At 53.5% G+C, this 27,713-nt stretch overlaps 1 protein-coding gene and 2 long non-coding RNA genes across 11 annotated transcripts in view; 1 reads left to right on the top strand and 2 right to left on the bottom strand.

Moving 5' to 3' along the window:
* ARHGEF9 (Cdc42 guanine nucleotide exchange factor 9) overlaps positions 1–310 on the bottom strand; it is a 227,929-nt gene extending 227,619 nt beyond the window's left edge. For 3 of the 4 annotated variants that reach the window (XM_052813733.1, XM_052813735.1, XM_052813731.1), the window contains exon 1: positions 219–310. The gene's annotated coding sequence lies outside the window, so the exon portion shown is untranslated. The remainder of the gene's footprint in view (positions 1–218) is intronic. The other variant, XM_052813732.1, reaches the window with a different exon arrangement.
* Positions 311–2,699: 2,389 nt separating this feature from the next.
* Positions 2,700–3,399, top strand: LOC128153982 (uncharacterized). The gene is made up of 2 exons (XR_008239188.1): positions 2,700–3,025; positions 3,080–3,399. It is a non-coding gene; the product is annotated as an uncharacterized LOC128153982 (long non-coding RNA).
* On the bottom strand, positions 3,099–13,600 carry LOC128153981 (uncharacterized). Of its 6 annotated transcripts, none has more exons than XR_008239185.1 (5): positions 12,253–13,600; positions 11,620–12,141; positions 7,369–7,796; positions 5,688–5,901; positions 3,099–3,998 (listed from the first exon to the last, which is right to left on the bottom strand). It is a non-coding gene; the product is annotated as an uncharacterized LOC128153981 (long non-coding RNA). The 6 variants fall into 6 exon arrangements; XR_008239183.1 differs by having other exon boundaries at positions 3,505–3,998; positions 11,620–11,780; positions 11,902–13,600; XR_008239184.1 differs by having other exon boundaries at positions 3,505–3,998; positions 11,620–12,592; positions 13,168–13,600.
* Positions 13,601–27,713: the final 14,113 nt, after the last annotated feature.

Here is a 27,713-nt window from a genome sequence, read left to right as displayed (position 1 = left end):
GAGCTCACACTGGGGGGGGGGGGGGGGTGTCTGTCCCGCAGGTACCTGCGCGGGGAGGGGGGCTGACACGTATTTATCGGGTCAGAATACAAAAAGAACTGATGCCACCCCCTCCCCCGAGGGTCCCGGCTCCCAGGGCGAAGCCGCCGCCGCCCCTGCCCGCCCCCAGCCCCGCACCGGGGTCCCCCTCCCGGGGTGGGGGCCGGCCCCGCTCTTACCTCTCACCGCATGGCCTCGCCGCCGCACGCTAACGCGGTCCCGGGAAATAACTGCAAGTCTTGAAGTTGAAATGTTGGGGTTTTTTTTAAAAATAAAAAAAAAAAAAAGGAAAAAAACCCCAAACTTCCCCCCCCCCAAAAAAGCGACTAATGGTGCGAGCTCCTCCGAGAAAAATAAAAATTAAAAAAAAAAAAAAAAAGCTGGAAAAGGGGGTGCCCGTGCCATGCACGGCCCCCTCCGCCGGGCCGCCCCCGGGACCTGCCTCCCGCCGCCGCCGCCGGGACCGGCCCGGGACCCCCCCCCCCGGCCCCGGCAGAGCGCTCAGAGAGCGGCGGCGAGGGCCGCCCCGGGCCGGGCGAGGGCCCCCCCGGGGGCCGGCGGCCTCCCGCGGGCAGCGGGGCGCGGGGGGCGCCCGCCGAGGCCCGGCGCGGGCCGCGCTGCTGCTGCTGCTCCTCCGCCGCCGCGCATCCCCCGCAGCCCCGGCCCGTCGGGGGCCCGCCCGGTGCTCGCCGCTGCCCGACCAGAAGAAGAAGAAATAATAAAAAGTTTTAAAAAAAAAAAAAAAAAAATTTTTTTTTTTTATTTTTTTTTTTTTTTTCAGAAGGTCCCAGGCCTGGATGCGAGCGGGAGCCCGGAGGGAAACTCTCTGCAGCCGGTGCGGCGAGGAGCCGGTGTCCCGTCCCCGTTTCTTCCTCCCCCCCCCGCCGCCGGCAGCACCGCCCGCCGCCCCGGCCGCGCTGCGCTCCGCGGGAAGAGCGCGGAGGAGGCTCCGCGCCCGCCCGCAGCGCCCCGGGGTGAGGGAGGCTGCGCCCGGGCGGCGATGCCCACAGGGGAAGTCTGGGGGCTGGGAAGATGCTGACCCCGCTCACCGCAGCCCACGGGGTTGTGTGTCGTCCCGTGCGTCCCCCCCCCCTCCCCGCCATAAGAACAATCAGAGGAAGCGTGGCCACATCTGCTCCCACCACCGGCGTGGCGGGGTCACTGGGGATACAGCCCCCCCCCGGCACCCAGCAGCCCTGGTGCATGGGGAAACTGAGGCACGGGGACTTGGCCTTGAGGAGCTGCGGGGTGCAGCGGGCCTGGGCACAAGCCTGGCCGCGGCACTGCTGTGCAAAAAGGGGTCTGGGCTCTCCTGCGGGGGCTCGAGGGGCCAACACCCCAGCTTTGCAGGTGCCGACGGCAAAAAAAGACACTTCACCTCGGACACGCGTCAGACCACCCAATGCCAGGTTTCACCGCACCTTCTCCACCACTACTGAACAGCCCATATGGAGAGATTTTAAAAACTACCTCGGTTTTATCCAGGCTCCTTATTCCTGAATGGGGTTGCCATCGTGGGCTGGGCACACTGTTAACTTCTTCCCAGCTTCTTTTGTCTTCCTCTCTGGGAGGAAGGCTACTTTTTTCTCCACCTTTGTCTTCTTCCTCCTCCTCCCGTACAAGGCCACCTGGGCAAACCCTGATCATTTGGCTTTGGCCAGGTGCTTCAAACTACTCATTTGACAACCCACAGACACCTGGTGAAACAGCACTAAGCTTTATCAGCCCATTCCCCAACCAGGACACAACACAAGTAGGAGCCCAGCTTCCTATTTCCACCCCAAAAAACCACCCCTGGAGAAAATGAACTTTCTGTACAGCACTGCCTGAAAGCTTATAACAACAAGGCAGGGCTCTCCCCCCCCCAGCCCCTCTCTGTAGAGCCCCTGCAAACCCAACGGTGCTTTCCATCGGCGCCCAGTCTGGAGGTGTTCCTGCACAGATAAATAGGAGGTCACACAACTGAAAGAATTGCTTTTGTTTTAAGAAACAGCCTCTGTGATGTTAAAAATATTGGAGGGAAGTGAAATCATTTTTTAGGCAAGGCTTAGTGGATTTAATTGCTGCTTTTCCATTGGATGTAACTGGTGTTTTAAGGTATATTAGTAGTGTTTCCCGTGGAGAGGCAGGTGTGTGCTACAGAAAGAGGGTGTCATTAATAGGATAACCACAATTAAGTGTAATTGGGATCATCATATCAATCATTCCATGGAGCAGCCCAAGCTCAGAGTTTTCCACTTAGTTTTCCGATTGTTTCAGTGATGCATCAAACTGCAAATGCTTTCTTTGGCTCTGGGCATAGGCAGCAAAGCACCCCTTAACTTTTTACACCATCAGCCCATTCATGGAGAGTTAACCTGAGGGCCAAAAATCCATTCCAGTTGCTCCAGTGCTTCTCCAAACATTCATGTCCATCCCTACCCGGCTTGAGGTGGAGCTGTGATACCTCTGTGCCACAGACCTCATGCAGTCTGGTGTTTTATCTTCTTTTTTACTGAAGAGGTTTATCAATATACCTGAGAGCAGGGTGGATCTGCCAGGAAAAAAAAAGATCAGTGGGCAAAAGTGTGGCTGCCCTAGTCTTGGAGAGGTGGAGAATAACACCTTTTCCATAGGAAGAGTGAGATTTCGAGAGTGTTCATTAAGCTACAGAGGAGGACAAGAGATGGGGGGCTCTTGATAGTCCAGAAGGATGCTGTGGTGGGTATGATAGGCAATACCTTGCACTTGTCATCCTGGTACCCTTCAGTCCTGATCTGCAAAGTCGCACGAATACTGCAACAGGGAGCAATGCCCTAGTGCAAAGCCGTCCATCGCTGCATTGCCATCATCTCCCTTTCCTCAGTATCACCAGCACTGTCCCTGCTGCACCCCAAAACAGGCCAGGCCTGGGTAGGTCATGGTCCTTCCATGCTGCAGTTCCCATCAGAGGGATTTAAGCTCACACTTAAGCGTGCAGCGTAACGCAGAGCCATCGCAGCCGGAGGTATTCGGCTGCGTCACCGGCAGCTTGCGCCGCTGGCAGCGCCTGCTTCCAGAGTGCCACCGCACCGGGCAAGGACCACGTTGTCTTTCTGCTCCGAGGAGGAGGAGATGGGTCATCCCCGATGTTTGAACGGACCAAACAGCATTGCAGCACGGCGGCATTTGAGGCTGTTTTCATCTTGCTGGCAGGCTGATGCTTCTCCCAAGGAAAAGCTCAGCCATGCTGGTGCCTCACACAGAGGTCGCATCCAGCCCCCTCCCCATCCCATAAACAGCCAGCACAAAGGGAAAAACCCATGGGCAGCCCCAGCGCACGCAGCACTGCCTGCCTTGGGTGGTCAAACACATGGGGCTGGGGGGGTTGGCTGTGAAAATGAGGGCTCTTCTCTGGATTGCATTTTCTATTTGCACTCAGAGCATTGATCTGTGATGTCTCCTGTTCTCCTCTTTGCAGGAAGCAGCTAAAAGCTCACTTTTCCAGAAAAGAAAGGTGAAAGTCTGAGGAAATCATGCAGCTTCATAAGGTGGGCTTGAAGAAAACCTTCAGATGCATAAAAAAACCCCAAACCACACAATGACCACAAAATCCAGGGGCAGCAATGCTGACATGCTTGTTTGTGTATCTCCCAGGAATGAGGGTAACACCACACAACCCTCAGCCCTTCTTCCCCCCAAACCCAGCTTTTATGATGCAACAGCTCTTAAATCTTAACAAACAGCAGGGCTTTTTCTTCCCTCGGCTAAACCAGCACCTGCCAACAGCCACCTTAGCTAGCCTAAGGTGCAGCGCATCAATTCCTTTCCCCTCCCTCCCACCAATATTATTTCCACTTTCTTCACCTAAAGCTGACTGTGGCCCGAAAATCACTGGAGTGGGCCCTTAATTTGTGACTGATCAGAAACACCTTGTGCACTTATCTGCTGTATAGCAAGTGCTCCAGACCTCCTTGGCTGCTTCTGTAGAGATAACCATGCTATAAGAAAACCAGTAAACCATGAACTATTGAATGACCCGTAGAGAACTTTCCTTAAAGATACTGAGGGTTTGGTTTGTTTTTTTTTTTTCCTATGGACTAGAATGAAATCTAGACCAGGGCCACACATCACCAGCTGACCAACAGCAGTTACTAAGACAGCATGGTTCTGTCCTGCCTTCAGGATGGTGTCTAGCTCTAGCCCTTTCTGACCTACTGACTTTTGAAACTAGATTTTGGTGTTTGATTGTCAGGGGTGTCATCGCAGAGCCCTGAGCAGCGATGCTCCCAGGAGGTTGGCTGTATGCCCATGAGAGAAGAAACCTATAGCTATATGGACACAGCAGCTGTTTCAGCATCCATCCTTCCAGAGATATCCTCAGCTTCAGCATCCCAGCATCTCCCTACCTTGCCTGGGGGTGAGGAGGCCAAGCCACACCATCTCTCCAGCCCCCCAGCACCATCACCCTAGCAGCTCTAGGCTGCCCTTTACAAAGACCCTCAAAAAAAAAAAAAACCCTCTTACCCAACACAGGAGCACTACAGCTGCTCATCCCCAAGTCAGAGCCATCATCCTGTACCTCCTTCTGGGCCTCATTAATATCTCTTCCCCTAATTAGGCACAGGAGCAGCCCAGCAGCAATCTCTTCCAGCTCAGGTGCAGGAGCAGACCTTCACCGCCCCTGTTAACTAAGGGGGATGGCACTGGTTCACACACCTGAGCAAGGTTTGCAGGATCAGACCTGATGAGCACAGGCTGACTCAAGGAGCACCCGGTGCAGTGCTCCAGTGCTACTTCTTTTTTTCCATGAACCACAGTCACTGAGCTCAAAAAAAAAAAAAGCCGTGCTCCCCGCTGGCTCCTGCTCCCAGGCTTTGCTCAGAGGCAGAAGGAGCAGAACCATAACTGGGTTCATTTGAGTAGAAACCTAAAACCCGCAGAAAACACTGAGGATACTAAAATCAGCAGAAAGACCTTAAATCCTGCTTATACCGGGGAAATTCCCAGGTACTTACTTAGAGTGCTCTGCAGAGAACTAAATGATTGAAACAGCAGGCGGGCTCGTGGTGAAGATGGGCAATTCTTGTCTCAAACAGGAGGTGATGGAGCCCAGGCGAGAAATAAATAACAGGAGCAAATGGACTTTCCTTTGAATATTACCTTAGGCCCATCAAGAGATTAAGAAACTTAAGGGACCGCAAGGGCTGATGAAGGTGAAGGCAAGCCCAGGAAATACTGAGCTGGCTTATTGATTTATTTTTCTGGGTCTAGCAAAAATTGGCAGCTTAAGGCAGCTCAGCTGGGGCTATAGGCAATGTGGCAGCCCCCCCCAGTCGCCATCCTTTCCCTCCCTCCTCACCTCTGCCCCAGCAGATGCCTCGTTTCAAATACCATCAAGGATGTAACTGCCCTGGGACCGCCTAAACATGACTCCTTCAACATACCTGAAGTCAGAAAAAAAAAAAAACCAAACAAAAGCGATAAGGAATTAACAGCTTCTTGGAAACCCAAACAAAGTTTCTGTAGTGACGCAGGCATGAGAAGTTGTGCTTCTATAATTAAGAGAGCACAACTGCTTCCTGCTGGGGTGCCTGTAGGGAGTTCAGCCCTATAGCAATGCAAAAGCAGCTTGGGAACCGCTGCAGCTGCCTTGTAAAGGAGACCTCAAGCCTCTGCAGGGGATTTACAGCTGTGTCTTACGGACTGGTATGGATCAGGGGTGAGTTGCAAAAGCCCCTGTTTGAAAAGAAATAGGTCGTATCAGCAGTCTCTTCTAGTAGATGCTCAGTGGAGGGATGCCCAGTCACTGCGGTGTTACCCCATCCCATAAACTAAAGTCCTTTTCGCTCTCCGTAGCCAACCCGCTATTGGTCTCGTACCTCTTCATACATGATGTGTGCCCTGAAATCAATGAAAACACGAGATCATAGAATCGTAGATCCTCATTTTTTAATTCAGACACCTTGACCAGGTGTTACAGGCTCCTTCCCCCTCCCAGAAGTGTTAAGTGCTTCCATACTCCTAATTTATTCCTTATATTTTACCTTTATAAAGATCCAGCGGCATCTGGTTCATTGTCTCCTTTCATTTTCTATTACATTTAGTTCACATAGTCTCAGCTGAGATAGGAGGTCTGGCCCCATCATCCTTCCACCAAAGCTGGGCATCAAATTAGACTGCCCTCAGGCAGGGGATGGGTTGCAGTTTTGCCTGGATAGCACCTTGTGCCCTGCACTGACCCAGGATGGGAAATCCCAGGCACTGCCCAACTACCCAAAACACCCCCCCGAGCCCCTCTGCCATGGCGTGTGGGGCTGCTCAGCTGTGCCAGCTTCTCCTCCGCTCTCTTTTCCCTAATCCCCTGTACTGCAGCTGGATATACGCACACGTTTGTTTGGGGGGAGAAACACCAACCATTCCACGATTGGGAGTCAAATCCAAATATAGAGTCTCCTAAAACCAGGCAATTTTCCCACAACCCTGTTGTTTCTCTTGTGCTCCCTCTGGCTTAGACCTGGTTAGATCTGGCATGGGGTTGGGAAAACACCTGTAACAAGGCAGGGAGAGGATTAAACTCACGTGATCTTGGTTTGCAGTCTCAGAGGAGACAGGCACTGGGTGGCTTAGTCCAAAACCCAATTTTATAGCCTACAATTAATTCAAGTGACCCATAGGCCAGGCAAGATGGCCTGAAGAGCTCAGGGGCACAGATAGGGACAGCTTCCACTTAGCCGCCGCCAGCATGATGCTGAGTTAAAGACGGTGGGCTGGAAGATGCAGCCTGGTGCCCCTCAGCAGCATTTATTCTACCTTTTAAATAAAGCACAGCCCTGCAGCTTCGGCCACACCAGAGTGGGGTGCAGCAGCAGGAGGTGACCCCTCTTCCCCGCCAGGCAGGGCAATGAATGTCCTCACCCTGGAGTTAGCACCCCATCGCCAGAGGGTTCGGTTTTCCTTCAGGTTCCAGCTGCACATCCAAGATAAGGCAGTCCACCCAGAGCAGGAGATCAGAGACTTCCCCCCCCCGCCCCGCTCCAGCTTAAAGTTTTAATGGCTGGAGGATGGGGCAGAGAAACGTTCTGCTCTTGAGCACATCACCAAACCACAATCATTAACTCCTGATTCGCGCTATAATGTTCATTTGTGGTCCTAGTTCCCCTTGCACCAACCCTGGGTTTATTCACGGGTGATTCCTATTCTTGCCCTGGGCCTTGCTTATTCCTCATCTACAAGTGTTATTTTTTAGGGAGGGGAAAAAGAGCCTAGGAGTATGTTCCTGGAGTAGCACAGGAGCCCTCACAGCATCGCCTGCACCCCGAGAGCCGGGGGTGGCAAACCACAGCGGGAAACAAATTAAGGATGGGAAACCTGGAGGAAAGGATGAAATCCCCAAGGCGAGGGCTGAGCACGGCGCACATCACTGGAGTGGCTCTGCTTCTGCGGGAGCTCAGATGGTTGTCACAAATTCTTGCCTGCTGCAATCGCCGGCTGATTCTCTGTAACTCAGCAGAAAGTTTGCAACACGTATTTCTTGCCATCTCCACTCCGCTGGCAGGCGCTTTGTGGGGAAGGTCTCACTGTCTTGCAACACCGCTGATTTGCTGCTCCGTTTGTACAGGTTTGTATATATGGTGCTTGCTCGAGCATCCGCTGTGCGGGTCTCCTTGCACCCCCATTTCTGCTCCCCCCAGAGCACGGCGTAGACTTCAGCTCCCTACGTTATGGCTCTGCCCTGCAGCAGGCTCAGCTCCACCCAGGAACATGTTAAGAAGGATCTTGTCTTAACAAGAAACGAACTGGCAGAAGAGCAGACAAACAACAAACAACAACAAGAGTTAGCACATACCCCAGCCGCCGCTGCTCGGCGCCCCAAAGCCGCCCCACGGAGACGCCGTCGCTTCTCTCGCCCTCACGTGAAGGCAGGCGGGCACTTTTGACAGCGGCCGGCGACGTGCCCCTTGGCAGGGTTTGGGATTTGCGGGCGAAGCTGCTCTTTGCTGAGCTCAAGCACTGCGCTCGGGGGCAGAGCCAAGGCTCCTGCCCCAAGCCCCCAGGAAAGCATCCCCACCAGCAGCCTCCCTGGCTACCGGCGGCCACAGGGCCACCTGGAGAATGGCAGGGTTGCTCAGAAATAACGCAGGTGAGGTGGGAAAGGGAGGCCGAGGATGGCTTTGCGGTTGCACCTGAGGACCATGAGTGCCCAAAGCGGGCAGAGCCCGCACGCTGCCTGCCCTCGGCGGCTGCAGGAAGGGACTTGCCAGCGGAGCCGCGGCGTGGGAAGCGTGGCCGGGCTGAGTCACGCTGTGTCGTCCCGGCCCCGCAGAGCCTGTCCTTTGTGCACAAGCTGGTTTTCCAGTCTCTAGCTACTGCAGAGCTCTCGCACGGGACTGGCAAGGAGCAACGCTGTCCCAAAATCCACAAGCAAAGGTGCCCTTTCTCCCCTTCACCCTGAAGGAAGAGTCCCCTAAACCCTTCTCCCTCCTCCTAAGCAGCTCAGACACGCCTTAACAGTGCTTTGGTCTCTGCTTGCCATCCCCAGAACCCCTATTCTTCCACACTTTTCCCCAAACTGGGTTCTCCCAGAGCTACCGTCCAGCCCCTGAGCCCAACCGCAGCCTGGGCTGGGCGAGACGGGCAGGGACCAACAGGCAGGCCCCTGAGCACCAAGTGGGAAAACAAGGAAACATTTCCACGTATTAACTTCATTTCCTTTGTTTCCTCCAGCCCGGCAGCCTCGCTGGTGGGTTATTAATAGCACGCTGCAGACGAGCGCCGGGGCTGGCCCAGGCTCCAGCCTCCCAGCGCCTGCCCCGATGGCCACCACTCCCAGCACCCCTCCGTGCCCGGGAGGGGACGATGCCAGTGGGATCCACTCGCTAAACATGCAGAAAACCCATGTCCCTTGCTGCTGCACTGCAAATACCTGGCAGGTAAATAGCGTTGAAGAAAGATCTGGGAAATAGCCAAGTTTTTGCTGCTTCCCCAACTTGGGATGCTGAAAATCACGTTTTTAACATCAAATCTCCTGTAGTCTCATTATTTTCTATTTGTGGAAGAGGAAACCACTGTCTCCTGCAATTGCAAAGCAAATGCCACCAGGATCCAGTGCAGCAGAAGGAGCAGAGGGGAGACAGCCAAAGGCAAGGCTGCTGCCCAAGCCAGGAGCATGCCTCAGCAGCACCCACAAAAGCAAAAAAACCCCAATAGCTCCAGCACTCACAGCACAGACACGAGCATTTGCACATTTCTTAAAGCACATTACTTTCTTTTAACTTGAGAGGCGGCCTTTTGAGCAAGCAGTGGATGAGGTAGAGCAAAGCTGGATGCTTGCAAGTCAGGCAGGGAGGCTTTGGGTCCTGTCTCACGGGTGCTTCGCCCTGGCAGCACCTTTGGGATCAATCTGCCTTGACGTGCTGCCCAGGATGTGCTGACAAGGGGAGGGGGGACCCCTCTGGGACCCCTCAGCAACATGACTGGGACTGAAAGCCCTGTTTCCCCACCAGCTCCCGGCCAAACTGCCTTGTCGTCCATCCTTTGCTGTTCCCATTGCCATGGCCCACAAAGAGACATTTCTTCAGCAGCATCCTCCCCGTGCTCCCGACGCTCAGCCCACAGCCAGGCACCTCCAGCGAGGGGGAAGGTGTTTGTGAGACCACCACCTTCATCCACGCTGGGGATTAGAGACGAAACCAGGAGGGAGAGCCTGAGCGGGCAGGGGGGAGGTGGGCAGGAACCTCTGGGTCTCTCCCCGGGGAGAGGAGCGATGCTTTTGCCCCAGCCCGGCTCCCCCCATCAGGGGGATGCCAAGCCACTAACCCAGTTAAGCAGCTCTGCTTGAACCAGTCCAAACGTGCATGCTGGAGATGGGCATGATCTCCAAACGCAGAAGCCAGGAGCAGCCCCGGGGAGATTTCTGCAGCGTGACTCACGCTCGCCCGGCCCCGGAGCAGCTCGGGGACCCGGGCAAAGCCACCTGCAGCTCAGAGGGGCTGGAGCCCAGCAGAGCTGCCAGCCTGCCCCGGGTCCTGCTCGGCAGCGGTCCCGCCGGTGGGCTTGGGGCAAGGGCATGGCCAAGCTTCAGCGAAGCTGCAGAAGAGGTAGAAAATGGGGGAGTGCTGGCAGAGATGCCTTTTCATCTCTGGATTCTCCAGAAATAACCCCCAAGGACCCGTCTGCTTGGTAGGCTCTGCAGTATTGCTGCTTCAGCAGAGAAATGTGAACAAGCACAAGTGGAGGAGAATGGAGGGCCCCATTCAGCGCAAGGGCAAAATACTGCAATTGATTTTAAGCCTGGAAGAAACAGTTTTAACCACCCAGCCTGCCCCAAGTCCCCTGGGCCATGGAGTTTCACCTACTGACAGCTGCTGACCTGGAGATGTTGCTGGAGGAAAAACCCACATTGCAGAAAATATCTCATTTGAAACTAAAGCCTTCAGAGCAATGGAGAGTTCCCCACCTGCCTTGCAAAGTTCCCCCAGATGCCAGATACCCTCTGAAAATCCCAGACCTCCTGTTTTGTGGGAGGTTACCGACCCGCAGCTTCCAGCCCCGTCTCTCCCCGGAGCATGCTTTTGAACATGGGAGGATCCCAATCCCAACCGTTCGGACCCCAGCACCGACTCCACCACCTCGTCTACATCGTATATGGTGCTGGCCTCCCCTGACATCGCATCGCCGCTCGTTTCTGCAAACCAGCATTTAATGGTTGAATACCACCACAGTGGCAGCGTGACCCCACAGCTCAGATGGGTCTCAGAAGGGTTTTCTGGAGACCTGCCAGCTCCTCCTGGGATGTGAAGATGGAGCCAGCATTCCCCGGGGAAGGCTTGTTAAGGAAGCAAACTGCTGAGCTGCCGCCTGGGACCATCCAGGGCCCCTGGACGAGCTGGACGGGAGCTCCTTCACCCAGCACTGCCGGCCAAACGCTGATGCAGCGTCACAGCGAGATGGTTTCTGCCGTCCCATCCCTCCAGCTCCTCTCTCAAACCCCAGCCAGAGGGGATATCCAGAACCTCCAGTGTGGAGCTTCGGTGACTAATGCGCTCCGGCTGCTGTGACACAAATAACACCCTTGGAAACGTCGGCTTCGTGATTTGCCGCTTTGGTGTAATTTCTAATAGTAGATAGGGAGGAGGAATGTGTGGGGCAGGTCAATACAGGAGTAAAATGACAGGCAGCGTATAAGCATGGGGGTCTGCTGCCAGCATAGCTAAGTGGGTGAAAAAAAATAATATGTATTATTTTGGCTTATGTTTTGTTATTTATGTATATTTGTCCAGTTACACACTTCTGTAAATAAACCCCAGTGTGTCGTCCCCCCACCTGCATACCCTGGGGTTTATTTTGAGCCGATTGAAAGCCCTTGTTCCCGGCTGTTCATAACAGAGCTTTCAATATCAAAGCTGATCAGTCTTTTCAAACACCTTGCTCCGGTGCTCACCCAGCCATGCCTTACCCTGACAGCCTTTCAAAGCCACCGCTGCCATCCCTTGCTGTTCAGACCGACATTTGGGTTTGCCCTGGCTTCAGGTACCTAAGCAAAACCACCAACAATAATGTAAAAGCATGTGTGCCTGAACGCATTTTGCACCAGAAAAAGGAAAAAAAAAAAAAAATTACTTTTTATCCTTGGCATAGGAGGTGCAGGCAGGTTTGACCCCCGCGGGCTGTTTGTAGCCCTTGCAAGCAGCTCCCATGGGTGCCGTGCTCCTGGCTGGGATGGCACAGGCAGGGAGATGATATTATGCATCATTAGTGGCACCATTGCCCTCCGGATCACCCTGTTGGGAAAGGAGTTCAGAAGAGAGGGGCTGGAGAAAGCCAAGGTGTGGAGAGCCAGCCTTGCAACGAGAGAAAGACATGCAGAGCTGTGGAGTCGTCCCAGCAAAGGCTAAAACGTACCTTGGTTGCAGGCAAGTGCTTATGCAGGGAGAGTAGCCAGCGAAGGATCCTGCAGGAAAAGTGCACCAGGGCTGTTAGTCCTTGTCCTGGAAAACCAGGACTTGAATTCACGGTCGCAGGAGGGTCAGTAAAATGGCATTACGGCTCCCGGGGCTGGCTCGGGGCGAGAGCACTGCCCTCCTCCCCAGTCGGCCGGAGACCATCGTAGCCCAAAACCAGCCGGCTGTTGACTCTGAAAAGCTGCATGTGTAACCAGGCAAGTCATATGCAATGATATCAGACTCACTTCAAACAAGCATTAATTCTGGGGCCAAAAGTTGGCGATTTATTTGTCGGGCTGTATTAATTTACCTGTCTCACCACAGAAGCACTCAGCCAGCTCTGTTTCCTACGGGCTCCTACTCAGCTGCCAAATCCATTGCCTCTGATAAAATCACTATTATTTGCTTTTTTAAAAAATTTAAACAATTCTTCCGTACACCTGATTGCACCAGCAATCAGATCGTGCTCCTTTCTGGGGGATGTCAGGCGATGGCTGGAGCGGCTGCCGCAGACCAGCATCCCTGCGCATCCGCACGGCACTGACAAAGTCAGCTCAGCCCTGTGTGAGAAACAGCTCCACCAGCGGCTGCGGCAAAACCAGAAGCAGCTTCGGTGGTTTCAACTGGAAAAAAATTCTCTGCCGATTCCTCTGTGGGGAAAAAGCAATGGTTTCGCACAGGCCCCTCTGGGGTGGGCTGTCAAGTGTGCGACGCTGTGGCCATGGTACACATGCTGAGGTCACTTTATCCCAGGTTTAAAGCCAGTCCCCAAAAATGGCTGTTCATGGCCAGTTTTGCCTCTTACGTGGTGCCTTGGTCACCGCAGGTCTCCTACTTCAAGGAGCTAGGCATCTCTCCTAGATCCAGATGCCAGCATCTTTCCTAGATACTGGAAGATTGTAGGACTGGCTTTGTTCTGTTTAATGGAAAAAGAGGAGAACCTCCCCGGGTGAGCCTGAGCTAACGAATCTACCGGATTCTGAGGGGTCTCACTGCATCCCCCTTTCCTTCTTGGCACAGGTCTCTCATTAGCCTCAAAACCCCCAACACAAGGAGCTGAGGATGCTGTGTGGCAACCAAAAATATTCCCGGGGGGGTCAGTGTTAGAGGATTCAAGAAGAGGAAAAAAAGCCCCTAAGTAAGGGCTGACAGTTGATGGGTCACCATAAAACACCAAGTGCACAGTGCCCGAACCCACCCTGCTCCCTAATGAATCGTTACTCACCGCTCGTCACCAAAGGGAAATCGCCTGCAGACCAGCAGCTTGCTCCAACGTCAAGAAGCACCTGAGCTTACGCTGCTTTGGGTCAATATTGGGGGATTTTCTAAAACAGAGCACAGCAAAATGGAACAACCACATCCCCGAAGGAGACTCCGAGCTGTGACGGGTGGAAGCCTGGAGGAACCATCCTGTGCCACCCTCCCCAAAGCGACCGAGCAAGCAGTCACCGAGCAAAAATAACATGCTGCGAGGCCAGGAGAGACATTTTGCGTGTAGAATATGAGCAGCAAGACCTGGCTTTGCTCCGGGCACTCAAACCTTGGCGTTTCCCCACAGCCGGTAATGTCATGCTAATGAACGATCTATAGGCACACGCCAGGGAGTTTTCTTTTTTAGACTGGTTCGTGGGGTTTTTTTTGGAAGAAACAACAGCAGAAAACAGCACTCCTCCCTCTCTTGATCTGGCTCAGTTCCAGATTTCACTTTTTTTCCCCTAGTTTCACACCAAGAGACACTTTATTATTGCAAACAAATTATTTATCCAAAAAGGAATAGCAGCCTGTAGAAGATAACAGCACATCCTTGGCGTGATGTTAATACGCACATGGAATTTGACTTCCCCACGTTGCAAAAAAACACAGGGAAAAATGTAGCAGAGCGCAACAAGGAGGCAGGAGATCAGATCAAACAGATCAGATCAAACAGAGCAAACCTCCCGATCAAAGCCAACACAACTTTGCGTGTCGCCGTTCAACGGCAACGACCCGGGGCGGAGGAGGAAGGTCCTCAGACATGCTGGAAACGCATGCGGGCACCGACATGTGAGTTCCTGCCTTCTCTCGCCTGGCCTTGTGCAAGAAAGCGCCATTTCTTCCCACCGCCGAGCCCTCTGCACGGACACGCAGGCAGGATTCGCCCCGGGAGGAAGGCAGGGCGCAGCGCCCGGCGGGGCTGGAAAAGCATCTACCAAGGCTCGCAGGAGGAGGTGTTATTACAAAGCCCCATTGTGCTGGGTGGGATATTCTCGAGGAAAAAAAAAAATCAGGGTGGAGCCAAGCACATGAAAATTGAATGAAGGAGGAATCACCCAGGGAACAGAGGCGAGCAGGCAAAGGGAGGCAGCAAATCCCCACTTCTTGCATCGCTGGAAGGGAATTAACCAAAGGCGCGAGCAGAAGATAGAGCACAAACCGCAGTGCCCTGAGCTGGAGCCTGCCCGGGCTGCATTACATGGGGGGTAGCACGCAGCCCCGATGGCCAAGGTGGAGCCGAGCTCACCACCACCCCCCAGCAACAGGAGAAACCTTCTTTGTAGGTCCGGTTGAAGCAGCACAGCCTCACTCCCCCGTCTGCACCCACCCACCCTTTGGAGATGCTAAGTAATGCCCTGGAAACCTTCCCGTGCATTTCCGAAGCAGGAGGAAGAGAAGGGAGTCTTCCTCAGGCAGCTCTTGGCGCGAGAACAAACACAGCCAGCCTCGTGTGGCTTTATAAAGGATCGGTTTATTTATACGTTGGCGGGTCTCTGGCATCCTGCCCTTTTGACATCCCTCCTCCAAACACGGCAGCTCTTGTTGGCCCCAGAGCACCTTTTAGGGACATTTGAGGTCAGCAGCGATGACACCAACGGCGCTGGCCAAGGGCCAGGAGCCATAACCCAGCTGGCAGGGCAGGGGCTGGCCCCATGGTACCTGAGCAAGGCGAGCAGGACAAGGATGGTGGCCAAGGCCAAACAAGGCACATTCACGGTGATGAGGCAGCTCCACGGTCAGGCTGGGAAGTCAACGCATGCATCAGGGTCTGGATCAGTGGGGTCCATGGCCAGGGGTAGGCTGGGCTGGGACTGGAACCCTGCACGACAGCCCAGGGAGGGCTGGGGAGTCAAAGCTGAGCTTAAATGGGCTCCTGGGCCCATGAGTGTGGATCCCAGGTGAGGGTGCTCAGGGCCATTAAGGGCTGGTAGTGCCCTCAGGGCCCCGACAGCCTGGCTCCAAAGCTGTCCTGCGGGAAAGCAGGAAGAAAGAGATGCCATGGCCAAAAAGGATGGGTTGATGCAACGGGAGTTGGGGCTCAGGGAGAGCCCAGCCAGCGTTGGGGAACTCATGGTTCTCAGCAGCCCCTATGGGGACGATACAAGGGGAGCACAAGCCATCACCACCTTTGCTCTGCCCTGTTGGGCTGAACCCATGCACAGCATCCATGGAGCAGCAAGCAAAGTCCAGGCACAGCAAGAAATGAAAGATCTGACCCAAAAGGTCCAAATGTGTCCCATCCAGCATGAGTGCAAATCACGGAGAAATCCTCCCAGCTGGTCCCTGGGCTGGCAGAAGCCAAGCTGCTGGGACCAGAGTGTTTCAGTCCCCAGCTATATAGTTTTTAGCACAGTCTGGTCACTGCAACAAATAGAAAAAACACATACAAAACCCCCACAAAATTAATAAACAACATCTGTGAGGTCTGAGCTGTGTCAGACAGACTCGGGCTCTGTGGCTTTCCTTTAGCTCAAGCCATGTCACCATGCTGAGCATGCAGTGAAATCCCTCTATTTATCTCATAGGATTTCTTTCCTCAAGTCCTGTTTTTCAGAGTCAGCCTTAATCACTTTTTAGTTGTATTTGAGTCTTCTTTGCCTTCAGCATTCCTTAATTTTGGAGATGCTTCCCATAAAAGAGTTGTGCCTGTCATCCTCCTGGGGCTCCCACACGGAGCCTACAAGTCTCATTTGAACAAACATGCTCTTCACGTTAGCAGCTTCTCCAGCCCTGGAAAGCAAGGGGAGAAGTTCATCACTGCCTCCAGCTCTGGTACCATTACTCAAAAGCCAGAGCAGCCGGCTGAGGAGTCTTGACTGGCACGAAACGCAGCTTGGCTTCTCTCGCCCAAGTGACTTCTCTCCCACAGTGGCTGTAGTTGCAGTTTCTTGAGGAACTCAGAGCCACATTTATTGGGGTGGGTTTTCTGGTTAAATTTGTCTCTCATTAACCATGGGCAGTGCATGGGCATCTAATCATTATTCTTCAGTTATTCTTCCATCTGTGAGAGCTGCCTTTGACTAATAAAACCATAACTACTATTTCTCATGTGCCATCAAGTAGCCATGTCACACCAGTGTCATGGCTCCTTGGCTTTTGCTGTCCCATGCTTGTAGCGAGCCAAGCAACTTTGTGCTGTTGTCCTACCATGAATCCCCGACGGGCATATGGTGACATTCAGCTATCGCAATCACATTTGTGGCCATTTATCTACCTGGGACCTGAGGAGAGGAGCAGCCCCAAGCCTGGTTGGCAGTGAAGGCTGGGGACAGCCAGGGCTGGTCCCAGCAGAGCCCAGCGCTGCCCTTTGCAATCGCTGGCAATGGCTGTGTGGGAAAAGTGATGCTATCTAGATGCAAATTTCCTCGTTGGTTTTATAGAAGGTCCAGCTCAGATCTAGAGAGGCAACCAATACCCCAGCTTGGAGAGAAAACCCTCAAAAAGCTCAAAAGAATCTTAAAGTCAGTGGGAGCTGGCAGCTAAGGTCATCTTTTGCCCTCTGAAAGTCTTCCCCTGTGGTTTTGGGATGCAGATGGCAAAAATGAACTCACGTTCACTTCATCTTCACATATGCTCATGGCAAGGTCCGATGACTGATGTTTGAGGTGCAGGAGCTCCTCGTGGCATGAGCTAAGGGTGCCTACACATTCACACTGGGCATCCCTAGCTTGTTGGCATCTGTAGATAACCTTACGCTTCAGTGTCCTTTGCTGAAGTGTTTCTACCGCCTGGAAAAGATCTCAGCTGGAAGGGATCCCACAGCCATGCCGGCCAGCCTGTCCCACCATGGGGCTGCTCAACACAGCACTAAGTGCATTATCCTGCCCGTGACGTATGGCCACCCTTCAGCCCTGTTCCCTTCTTGGCCGGTGTTTATGGGGACGGTCCATTTATGCCGAAGAATGGGAAGCAAGTGAGTGCCATGAAGACCACGAGTGACTGCTTGCTCCTGACGCTTTCCAGACAGCTGATGAGCGGAGCGATAACACAGTGGCGGCAGACGTGGCTGCTCACAAACCCCCAGGAGGGAGCAGTGAGCTTGGTGAGGATGGGTAAGGGGGAGCAGGGCAAGGAGGTGTCCCCCCAGGGAGCATGTGCCTCATCTAACTGACCCCCAAAACCCACTGGGGAGAAGCATTGCTGCCCTCAGCGAGGGCTTTCCTCCCCGTGACTTGGCAGTTTCCACCATGGTTTTGATGCTAGTGATGGGTAGATCCATGGCTTCCCAACGACAGCTCTGCTTCCCAGCCAGACCTGGGTCAGACGGCGCTGCCTTGGGTTCATCGGGACCTTCATGGTGGCTTCTTCTGGTTCCCTCTCCTTTGAGCTCGGCTGGAGAGCAGAGCCATGCTTGGGGCTCTTCTCGCCTTATAAGGGGACAACGAGGGGGCAGTTGGGACTCCTCCATCTCCCAGAGATCCCACCCAGGAGGGGACAGGATGGAGACATCCCTGCCCCCAAGCACCCCCCCCCGCATCCAGGCTGAGCCCGTCCTGCTGCAGGCGCTTTGCGTCCCAGCCCTCCCTGCTTCGGAAGATACACCTTTTTTTTTTTTTTGGCAACACAGAAACAGGAGGAAATAGATGAAAAGCTGGTGCCTGGGAGACGGCAACCTCTGTCCTCCTTCCACTCCCCTTGCCAGCGGCATCTCCCTCCAGCTCCTGCGGGAAAGGCATCCCAGCAGCCAGCCGCCCCGGTGTCTCCCGCTCCCCAGGCTATCCAGGCTCAGCCGGGGAAACCAAATGCTCCCAGGTAAAAGTTGTTTTACTTCCACATACACACACACCCCCTCCCAGTTACAAGCTGGTGGGACTGGCAGGAGGGAAAGGGGGTTCAGTGAGGCTGAAGCTGGTCCCCCAGGGCTGTGGCAGGGCTTGGGCTTGTCGGTCCCTCGGCCGAAAAAAACCTCCTAGGAAGGAGAAGGATGCAGGGAGGGAGGAAATCCGGCTGCTTGGCACTGGCAGCTCCCGGCGAGTGAAACGAGGTGATAATTGGATTTATAATATAACACGATCCTTCAGGCTTCACCTTATGGTCTCGAGGAAGCCCTTATTCATACCCACCCTCCAAAAGCGCGGCCGGGGAGGCAGTTTGCAGAGCAGTGTCCTGCACACACCTGGACGGGGGGGTCAGAGAAGAGAGGGACGGCATCCCGCGTCCTTGAACCCCACGCTCGCTGGCAGGCAATGCGACCAGCTCCACTGAGTGCAGCGCATAGGAGGTCCTTCCCTTCTAACCTTGAGTGTAAAACTCAAAAAAAGAAAAAAAGAAAAAAACCAAACCAACTGTTATACAGGACAGATAGCTAAAATAATAATATTGTGTACAACTTGCCGACGTGAAGCTGGCTTTTAAAAACAGGACAGGTTTTCAGGCTCTCTGAACAAAGGGGATGACCGAAAGCTGCCACCTACCCAGTCCCAGGGGCAGAACCCCACTGGTCTCACTGGTGGCACTGGGCTGAGCGGGTCCCTGATGCCCTCTGGTGCCTGAGCACACCGCGATGGTGGCTTTGCCCACCTGGGTCCTGCTCAGCTGCGAAGCCACCAAGATTTGGCACCCAGGGCCCCCGCACAGTGGGTGGTGTGACCATGCAAACCCTCTGCTGCACCCAGTGCCTGTAAGCCACCTCTCACACAGTCATCCCGCAAATTTGGATGGCACCAAAGCCACCAAACCCCTCTGCGGTGCCTGGTCTCCTCCCCAGCCCTCCTGTAAAACAAGGCATAAACAGCCAAGAAGCTCCCAGGGCCCTTGTTGGGTTTTTTTTTTTTTTTTCTCCTCTTTTTTTGTGGTTTTGATGAGGGACAGTGAAAATGCTGACACATGTGGCTTTGGGATGAAAACAGCTTTTCACCAGCAGCGCGTGCCGCTGGTGCATTCATCCCACGTGCGTGACGCCCGGCCACCGCCGCGTCCCCACGAGAGCAGCGCTCGTGATCTAAACCAGGTATCTCGGTGCCCAAAACCTCCCTGCTCTCTCATCTGCTCACTGGGTGGAAAAACAGGGTTGCAAAAAATAGGGAAAAATGGAGAAACCCACAAGGAAGCCCAGGTGGGATGGAACAGACCCACGCAGAGGTGGGCATCCAGCCGACAGCGCTGCAAAGCCGACACGTTTGTGTTCTTCCAGCACGACGGAGCCCGGCTCGGAGCTGCTGATGCTGAAGGCTCAGGGGGCCGAGGGAGGCCAGACCCACAGAAGCGGAAAGCTCTGGCTCATCTCCGCGTTTTCCCCCCGCTGTGTCCCCAGAAAGTGCTCCAAGCCCCTGAGCTACCTTTGCGGCTTTCGGGAGGATTTTGGGGGAGGCCTGGCTCAGCATCGCTCCAGGCCAATAAATGCAATAACTGAGCTCTCCCTTAGAGGTCAGCCCAGCATCAAAACTGGTCCAAAAATCCCCACAGAGGATGCAATTCCCCAAAAGAGCGGGAATTTGGTTAAAAAGGCCATTCGGGGAGGGCAGGGGATGGTCCCCAACACCTGCAGCCCCTCGCCTTGCTGTTGCCGAAGAGTATTCCCAAAAGTCAAGCTCTCCCACCTGCGCTCTGGCTCCTTCCCACGCGCTGGCTCCTCTGAACCCCGTGTCTACCCTGGTCAGGGGAAACTCGTTGCTAGGGGAAAGTCTGCCCGGCTCCAAGGGATGGTTTTTGGGGAACAGGAGGACCGGAGGCTGGTCTTGCTGCTGCTGCTGTGATGTTTTCTGTGCCCAAAGTGGCCAGGACACCCACCCAGCAGCCTTTCCTTTTGGCTTAATTCCCCCCTTCCCATCTTCTCCTTTCTAACAGACAAATACGACTCAACAAAAATACCCTCCCCACCCCAAAAAAAGCCTTCACTGACAGCTCATGTGTCAGAAAGTAAATAACTCTTTTTTTTTTTTCTTTTTCTTTCCCCCAATCCCTCCAGCATAAAACAGATTTCAGCTTTGTACTAAAAATAGAGAGATTATAAATAAACCTCCGGCATGGAGCCCCCGCTAGCAAGCAGCACCCGGGGCCGGCAGCCGTCCTGGAAACGGCAGCAGGACCTCGGAGCTGAGTCACGGGGGGACCCAGAGCCCCGTGGCGATGCCAGAAACCCCAAACCTGGTTGCTGTGGCAATGCTGGAGCATCGCTCTGTACCCAGGACAGGTACCCCGGGACTGTCCCCGGCTGTGCTGACCCAGCAGGAACCACCGGCTGGGGACCGCTGGCTCCGCAACATCAGGCAGGACAGGATGGGATGTGATAAGCTCCACTTGAGCTGGATGGGGGAAGAGGCCATGGGCATAGGGAAGGAATTAAATCAGGTGTCCCAGGGATGATAGCAAACCACTTGCAGGACCTTAGGTGGAGCAGAAGATGGAGACGGGTGCCGCCACCAAGCTGTGGGTGACACGAAGGCCACCCCACCGCTCCTTTTCGGACCAGAGGGATGAGGAGCATCGCTGTGTCACTCGTGGGATGCTGCAAGGAACTGCTTCAGGCTTTCTGGGGGCATTCGCAGCCCCACACTGGCAGCCCCGCGCCGTGGCCCTCCTGCCCATGGCAAACAGTGCCACGTCCCCCCTTTTTCTTACTTATGGGAGCTCAAGTAAAGCCTGAAAATGCAAAATGAGGGTAATCTAAAAGAGGTGCCAATAGAAAGTAATTAAAAACACCCCACTTTTACCCTCATTTAAAAAAAACAACAAAAAACCCCCAACAAAACGCACAGAGCACTGGTGGTTTGGAGGGTTTGGCAGCTCATTTTCAGATCCCTCACTTGGCAGCGCCCGTCACTGGGGAAGGGAATTTAAAAAGAAAGCGAACATGATGCTGCTGCCCGCTGCTCAGCCCCGGCGGGAGTTAAGGACCAGATTATCCTGTCGGGATGTCAGAGGAGTGGATGCTCATCCAGGCTGGCAGAGAGCGAAAGCTCAGCCTTAGGATCTCCTGAGGGAGAGAAGAGCCGGTCGGAGACTCGGGACCTGTCCCCAGCCCTCGGATCCAGGCTTGGGTCAGCAGCTCTGCCCGATACCTTTCCAAACTGGGGCAGCTCCAGGGAGAAAAGCCTGGTTGAAGGGAGTGATGCGCAGAGCAGCTCTATACCATGCCAGGCGGTGCTTGGGGATGCGATCCAGCCCTCCACGATAAGGTGGCAATTAAACAGCAACCACTCATTCCCTGTAATGAGCCTGAAATTTCCCGAAGCGCCCAGCACCGCTTCTCTTCAGTGTTGCCTGTTTCTAAGGCAAAATATTATTTTCAATTATTTTTTTCTATCTCTGTGAACTTCAGGGGCGCACAAAGGGTTTTTCCTGCCTGAAATATTTTCTCCTGTGGTACTAATCACATTAAGCAGGTCCTGGCTGAGCCGCAGATCCCTCCTCTGCATGACCCCACCAGCTTTGTATGCCTTTGAAAAGGGATTTACCTCGACCAGTGCTCGTCCGTGCTTTCACATCCCCAAGAGGAGAGAGTTCTGCTTAAAGTGAGGATTTAGAGGAATAAAGATGAAATTAAATATACAGCGAAGCTTGCTAGACCAGGTTGCGCAGCAGAAGCAGAGTCAGAAGAGCTTCATGGCCACAAATCCCCAACAACTGCCTTGATTAATGGGCTGGCTGCTAATTATCACACCTGGCTTAAGAAACAAGGCCAGGCTGTGCTTTGCCTGGTCCTAGCTGGGATCTCAGCAGGATCCAGGGATTCCAGACCCTGGGGAGCGCCTCAGCACTGCTACGTCCCCACGGCTCCCCCCAGCACCCACGTTACTGCTGAGCTGCGTCCCTGAGCTCAAAGCCCTGGAGCCCCACAGCTGCCATACATATCCCACCCCTTCCTCCTCTAAGGTAAAGCTCACAATCTCTTTTTTGTTTTTTTTTAATTAGTATCCTCAGCTGAGACTACATCAGTCAGGTTCAGCCCCAGAAAGAGCCGTTTTGCTCCAGCCTCTGGGAAACGAGAGTCATGAGGAAGCCTGCAAGTATCACAGACGCCTGTGTCTTCCTTCGTGGAGCGATGTTGTTGTGTCAGGGCTTTTAAAATTACTTTGGAGAAAAAAGGAAAAAAAAAAGAAACACTTCAAAGTGTGAAATACGTTTGCATGATGACAACTGACTTCCAGTGTGTTTTTTCAGCAGGGCCTTTTTTGCAGTGAACAAGTCGATTTGTATTTACTAGCAGGCAATTAAAGCTGAAGGTTTGAAGCATCCCTGGTGGGATGGGCCACCCCAAGCACCAGTCGCACCGTCCTCATCAGCAATGCTCCCCTGCCACGGTGAAACGCTTCTCCTGCCACGTGTGCAGAAGGAAAGCGGTGGGAGAAGGAGAAAGCAACACAGGGACAAGGTGAAAACCATCTCCTGCAGCATCCATCTGCCAACCTGTGCCCTGGTGGCTTCTAGCATCCCCTCCGGTACCCAGTCACCTGTATCCATCGCTCTGCCAGTAAGCTGTTACTCGCTGTGGGTGAAGCCAAGGGGAATACGCCCCAGGCACCACTGGCAATGTGATATTAAACACTTGCAGGCATGAGTGTTGCCAGCAGCCCCCCAGATAACCCCAGCCCCTGCCAGGGACACCCAGCCAGCGCAACAAGCTTTGCCATTGCCCTCGGGAGGAAATGCAGCTTTAGCAGTCTTAGACCTCAGAAATGGGGTCTGGAAAGGCAACCTGAGTGCTTTGGAGAATGAATTTTAAGCCAAGAGGCGTGTAGGGTGCAGGAAGGATGCTTGGAATAACAGCCTGGCGGGCTGCAAAGAGGTTAGACAGGATCCCAACTCCAGAGGGAAAATTTGAAGACTAAGATGAGATTTGAGCTCATGACTCAGGAACCATCAAGTACCACCAGGCACACAACCCTCACCCCTGCCCATCCTTTCAACAGCTTTTTTTTTTTTTCCTTTCTGGATGAGGTTTCCATCCTCAGCAGGGGAGAGCCCTTGGCAGCACTGACACAGCTCCACATTTCATTTTTCCCAGCTGATTACCTTCCAGACCTCTGCCCATGTTTAAAATGAAGGAAAATAATTGGAGCTCATCAATCAGTGGCAGTCAGCGCCTGCCCTCTGCCCTTTCTCCTGCCTGTGTATTTTTTTTTCCCTCCCTAAATTCAGTTAGGGATTGTCCTGGTTTCGGCTGGGATAGAGTTAATTTTCTTTCTAGTAGCTGGTATAGTGTTATGGTTTGGATTTACTATGAGAAGAATGTTGATAACACACTGATGTTTTCAGTTGTTGCTAAGTAGTGTTTAGACTAAAAGTCAAGGATTTTTCAGCTTCTGATGCCCAGCCAGCAAGAAGGCTGGAGGGGCACAAGAAGTTGGGAGGGAACACAGTCAGGACAGCTGACCCAAACCGGCCAAAGGGGTATTCCATACCATGTGACGTCATGTCCAGTATGTAAACTGGGAGGAGTTGGCCTGGGGGGGCAAATCGCTGCTTGGGAACTAACTGGGCACTGGTCAGTGAGTGGTGAGAAATTGCATTGTGCATCATTTGTTTTGTGTATTCCAATTCTTTTATTATTATTATCGTCCTTTTAAAATTATTATTTTCATTATTATTTTCTTCCTTTCTGTCCTAATAAACTGTTCTTAACTCAACCCACGAGTTTTACTTTTTCTTCCCGATTCTCTCCCCCATCCCACTTGGTTGGGGGGAAGTGAGCGAGCGGCTGCGCGGTGCTTAGTTGCCGGCTGGGGTTAAACCACGACAGGGATGATCAGGAGCTTCTCCCCCGAGAAGTGCTGGGCTGGTGGCCTCTCCCTCGTGACGGTCCTGGTCTGCTCGTTGTCAGAGGTGGCCTCAGCTGATTCGTCTGTCCCTCACTGTCCCCACGATGGGGAGGTCACACGAGTGCGCGGTCCCGTGGGATGGCTCTCGGGGACAGAGCAGGGATGGAGCCGCCCGTACCCCCGGCTCAACCCCCCCCTTCACCTTCTCCCCCAGCTCCTATTTTGGGCAAAGCCCACTGAAGCTGCAACCGACCTCAACCTTTCCTGGTGACGTGGTCCAACCTCCTCCCTGGAGCAAAGCAACCAAAAGGCCCTTGTTTAAACCCAAAGGGAAAGGCGCTGCCTCACCCCGCTGCACCGTGGCTTCAGGCGCTGCCGGAGGCTGCTCTCCGGCTCCATCCAAGCTGGGGAAAGCCTTTCCCTGCAGGCTGGGGGGTATTCCCAGCTGAAATGCAGCAGCTAGCCAGAAAACAAAGCTACGAGTGCAGCCCATGGTCCTCCCCTGCCCCGCTGATCTCTGTGACAGCCCCCAGCATCTCCTCCAAGTCCGACAGCAAACAGCCCTTGAGCACATATTTCCCTCTCTCTGGCAGGCTTGGGCAAAAAAAAAAGCTTCAAGTAGGAAAACATATTAATTCCATTAAAATCTGCCCTTTGCTGTGGACTGTGTGCGGCATAGATGTGTTCACAGCACGAGGGGGGAACACAGCTGTGGGGCAGCCCCGAGCCGTCTCTGCTGTGCCCAAAGCAAGAAGATATTTGCTCTTGTCTGTTAAGAAAGCTCTTTAGATACCTGAGCTCTAGCTACCTCCTCAAGAGCCTCTCCACCGCCTTTTCTACACCTTTATTACAATAAATGGTGGGTTTTAACACCTACCCATCGCACTGCTAGTTCCCAGCTGCCTCCCATTAGAGGCAGCAAGCGTAAATATGGGTGACCCGTGCAAAGCTGTGCATGGTCTGGTGGTGAGGTGCCCTGAAGCTTTTCATCAGCTACAGGTGACTACGGCGAGGTGAGATGGCGGATGGTGGCTGTGCCGAGCCTGGCATGGAGCAGTTTCCCCGATAGCTGATGCTCAGCCACATCTGGTGGCCCACAAGCAAAATTGGTGGCCACGATACAGCCTGTTTGCATCTAAAAGTAAAACACTGAAGGATTCAGGCTTGGTACGGGAAAGTCCTCCATGGTGCAACATCGGGGAAAGCACAAGCAGCAGAAAGGGAGCTTTGAGCGGAGTGTTAGAAGAAAAGTCACAATTTTCAGAGAGGATGCTCCTGTCTAAGGAGGTTTGGGGCAGCGCAAGGAGGAGGAGATGTGAAGAGGTGATATGCACTCCTGGTTGCTCGCAAACCCCAAAGCAGAGGTTTGCCCTTCCCTCCAGCGTGATGGATGGCCAGGAATCTCTGACGGATGGAGTCAGAAAGGACATCCACCTTGCATCCGAGGCTCCCTCCGCGGCCGCTCCAGATTCATTAACGTAGCAGCTCACCAGGCACTACAGATAATTACAGCTTTTTACAAATTCAGTTTTTGCCCGAGAAAGGGGGGGATGGGGAAGCAGGACTCTTCTTCTGGGCCTTTCAATGCAGTTTGAAACCTTGGGAGGTACCCGAGGAATGCGTAAAGCAGCATCCAAGCTACTGCTGGGATCGAAGGTGAGCTCTCCGGTGGTGCTCAGAGCAGGCTGGGTGGGAAGGATGCTCCTGGTACCTGCAGCAGCCTCGTGGAGATACCCACCACCACCACCCCAGCAATGCTGCAGCAGGACCCCATGGCAAACACACGGCAAACGGAAAAGGTGCCATCGTAAATAAAAGTGTTTGGCCAGGGCAAAAGCCTCGTCTCCCCCCAGTCACCTCGTGTAAGCTGCTTTAAAGGCCGCTGAGCCCCAAGCCAGCCTCTTGCATTGCTGCCTGCCCCTCACCCTGCCTCTGGTCTGCACCTCATTGCACCTTGGGCTTTGCAGATTTTCAGAAAAAAGCCCGTTTGTGGTGCGTTGTGTCTGCTGTGAGCCTCTTCACTGCCCCATTAACAGCAGGAAAGGTCCCGTACCCCCACACAAACATGAGGTGACACATCCCCATCGCTCCCGGGTCATCGTTTCTATTCACTCAGAGCTATCGCTTGGCTCAGGGAGTTTTAGCAAATCTTATTTCAGCTTTCCTTCTGAAATCCAGCAATGGAAACACCTGGTCCCAGCACTGAAGAGCAAGAAAAGGAAGGTGAAGCAGGAGCAATGCAGAAAGATGGGCTTCTTTCAAACAGCCACGGGAGCACAGGGAAGAGCAGATGCCTCGGCTCACATCACACCCAGCCCCATCCCTCACTTGGCCACGCGCTTTTGAGTGCCTCATCACCCAAAGCGATGCTGGAGAGGCCATTAATTAAAACCGATCGGAGGGATAAGCTATTTATCAGCTGTTAGCTGGGGGGGAGATGCAGCTCTCAGCGGTGCCCATGAGCACGTGCCTTTGCCCAAAGCCCTGGGAAGCAGCATACAGGGCTGCAGCAGAGACACAGCCCAGAGAAACTAATAGACCAGGAAGCTAATACTACTAAATAATGATGCTGATAAATTCCCTTAGAAATGCTTATTGCACAATAAAACCCCAAATTAAAACCATGCCTTCAACCCCTTCTCTTCTATACTAAGGAACCTACCGGCGAGGCCAGCCGGGTAGCGCGGGGCAGGGGGGGAGGCGAAACAGTCGCTGGCTTTCCTGCTCCCGTGGATGCCACTGAAATTCCTCCATTATAATAAATTTTGCTGAAAAGGAAGGAGCCCGGCGAGCCCCAGCCTGGCTCACTGCTGTGTGCTGGCTCACCTGTGGTCCCCGGCGCTTTGCGAGGACAGACCCCACCAGCGATGCTTCGTTAACTCGGAGCAATGCTGTCTCTGCTCCCCGTCACCCACGTCAGCCCTGGCCACTGCTCAAGTCCAGCGACAGCAGAGGACAAGAAATGAAGAGGGGGAAATTTGACTCCGAGGGCTGGTGCCTTAAATGATGGATATTTTGCAGGGTTCATTTAATGGCACGGAGTTTGGCCAAGGAGTGCCTGTTACAGACCAGCAGCGTGCTGTGCTCTCAAAAGCATCTCTTCTGTTGCCTTCTCTCATTGAAAAAGCCACTTCACTGGCAAATAATCAAGAGATAGGAGGTGAGGGAAAAGAAAAAGATCAAATCAAGAGTAAAATAAGCAGAAAAAAAAAAAACAAAGCACAAGTAAAATCCAATGTTCTCTAAAAATCTGAAGTTTATTCATCAGAATTCAGTGAAAGGAACATTCATTTTAAAACACAATCAATACATTAAAAAGTTTAAAGGACTAGTAAGCGATGAGACCAGAAAGAAAAAGAAAAAAGCCCAGAAATTCAGACAAGTCGGTCACCTGTGAGGAGCTGCCTCCGCTCCCAGGGCGCCTGCAGCCCAGCTCTGCAGCCTGCCCGCAGCGGGACGGCAGAGGGGAAGCATGGGGCGACCTGGGACAAGGGCTACTTTTTTTTTTTTCTTTAGAACCGAGAGGCTTTTCTAGATTTTAATTTATCACTTCACCCAAGCGTAGCTTCTAGGATGACTCAATACCAGTGAGAAGAGCAGGTAGCCACAGCTGGAGAGGAGTGAGCCGCAAAATTAAGGGGCAGAGGGAATGTGAAATGCGGCGCGGGTCCAAGCACCCCAGGAATGTTTGCCGAGCGATCTGCCCATCCAGGCCCTGTGGCAGGAACAGGGGCAAACCCATTTAAGAAAAACAAAAAAAAGCACCGTTAGGTGAAGAGCTATTTAATTAAAAGACACAAAAATCTATGCAGAGCCA

Source organism: Harpia harpyja, chromosome 18 (assembly GCF_026419915.1).
Source record: "Harpia harpyja isolate bHarHar1 chromosome 18, bHarHar1 primary haplotype, whole genome shotgun sequence".
Taxonomy (NCBI): Eukaryota; Metazoa; Chordata; class Aves; order Accipitriformes; family Accipitridae; genus Harpia; species Harpia harpyja.
The sequence above is the reverse complement of the archived record's forward strand: the minus strand, read 5'-3'. Positions and strand labels throughout refer to the sequence as shown.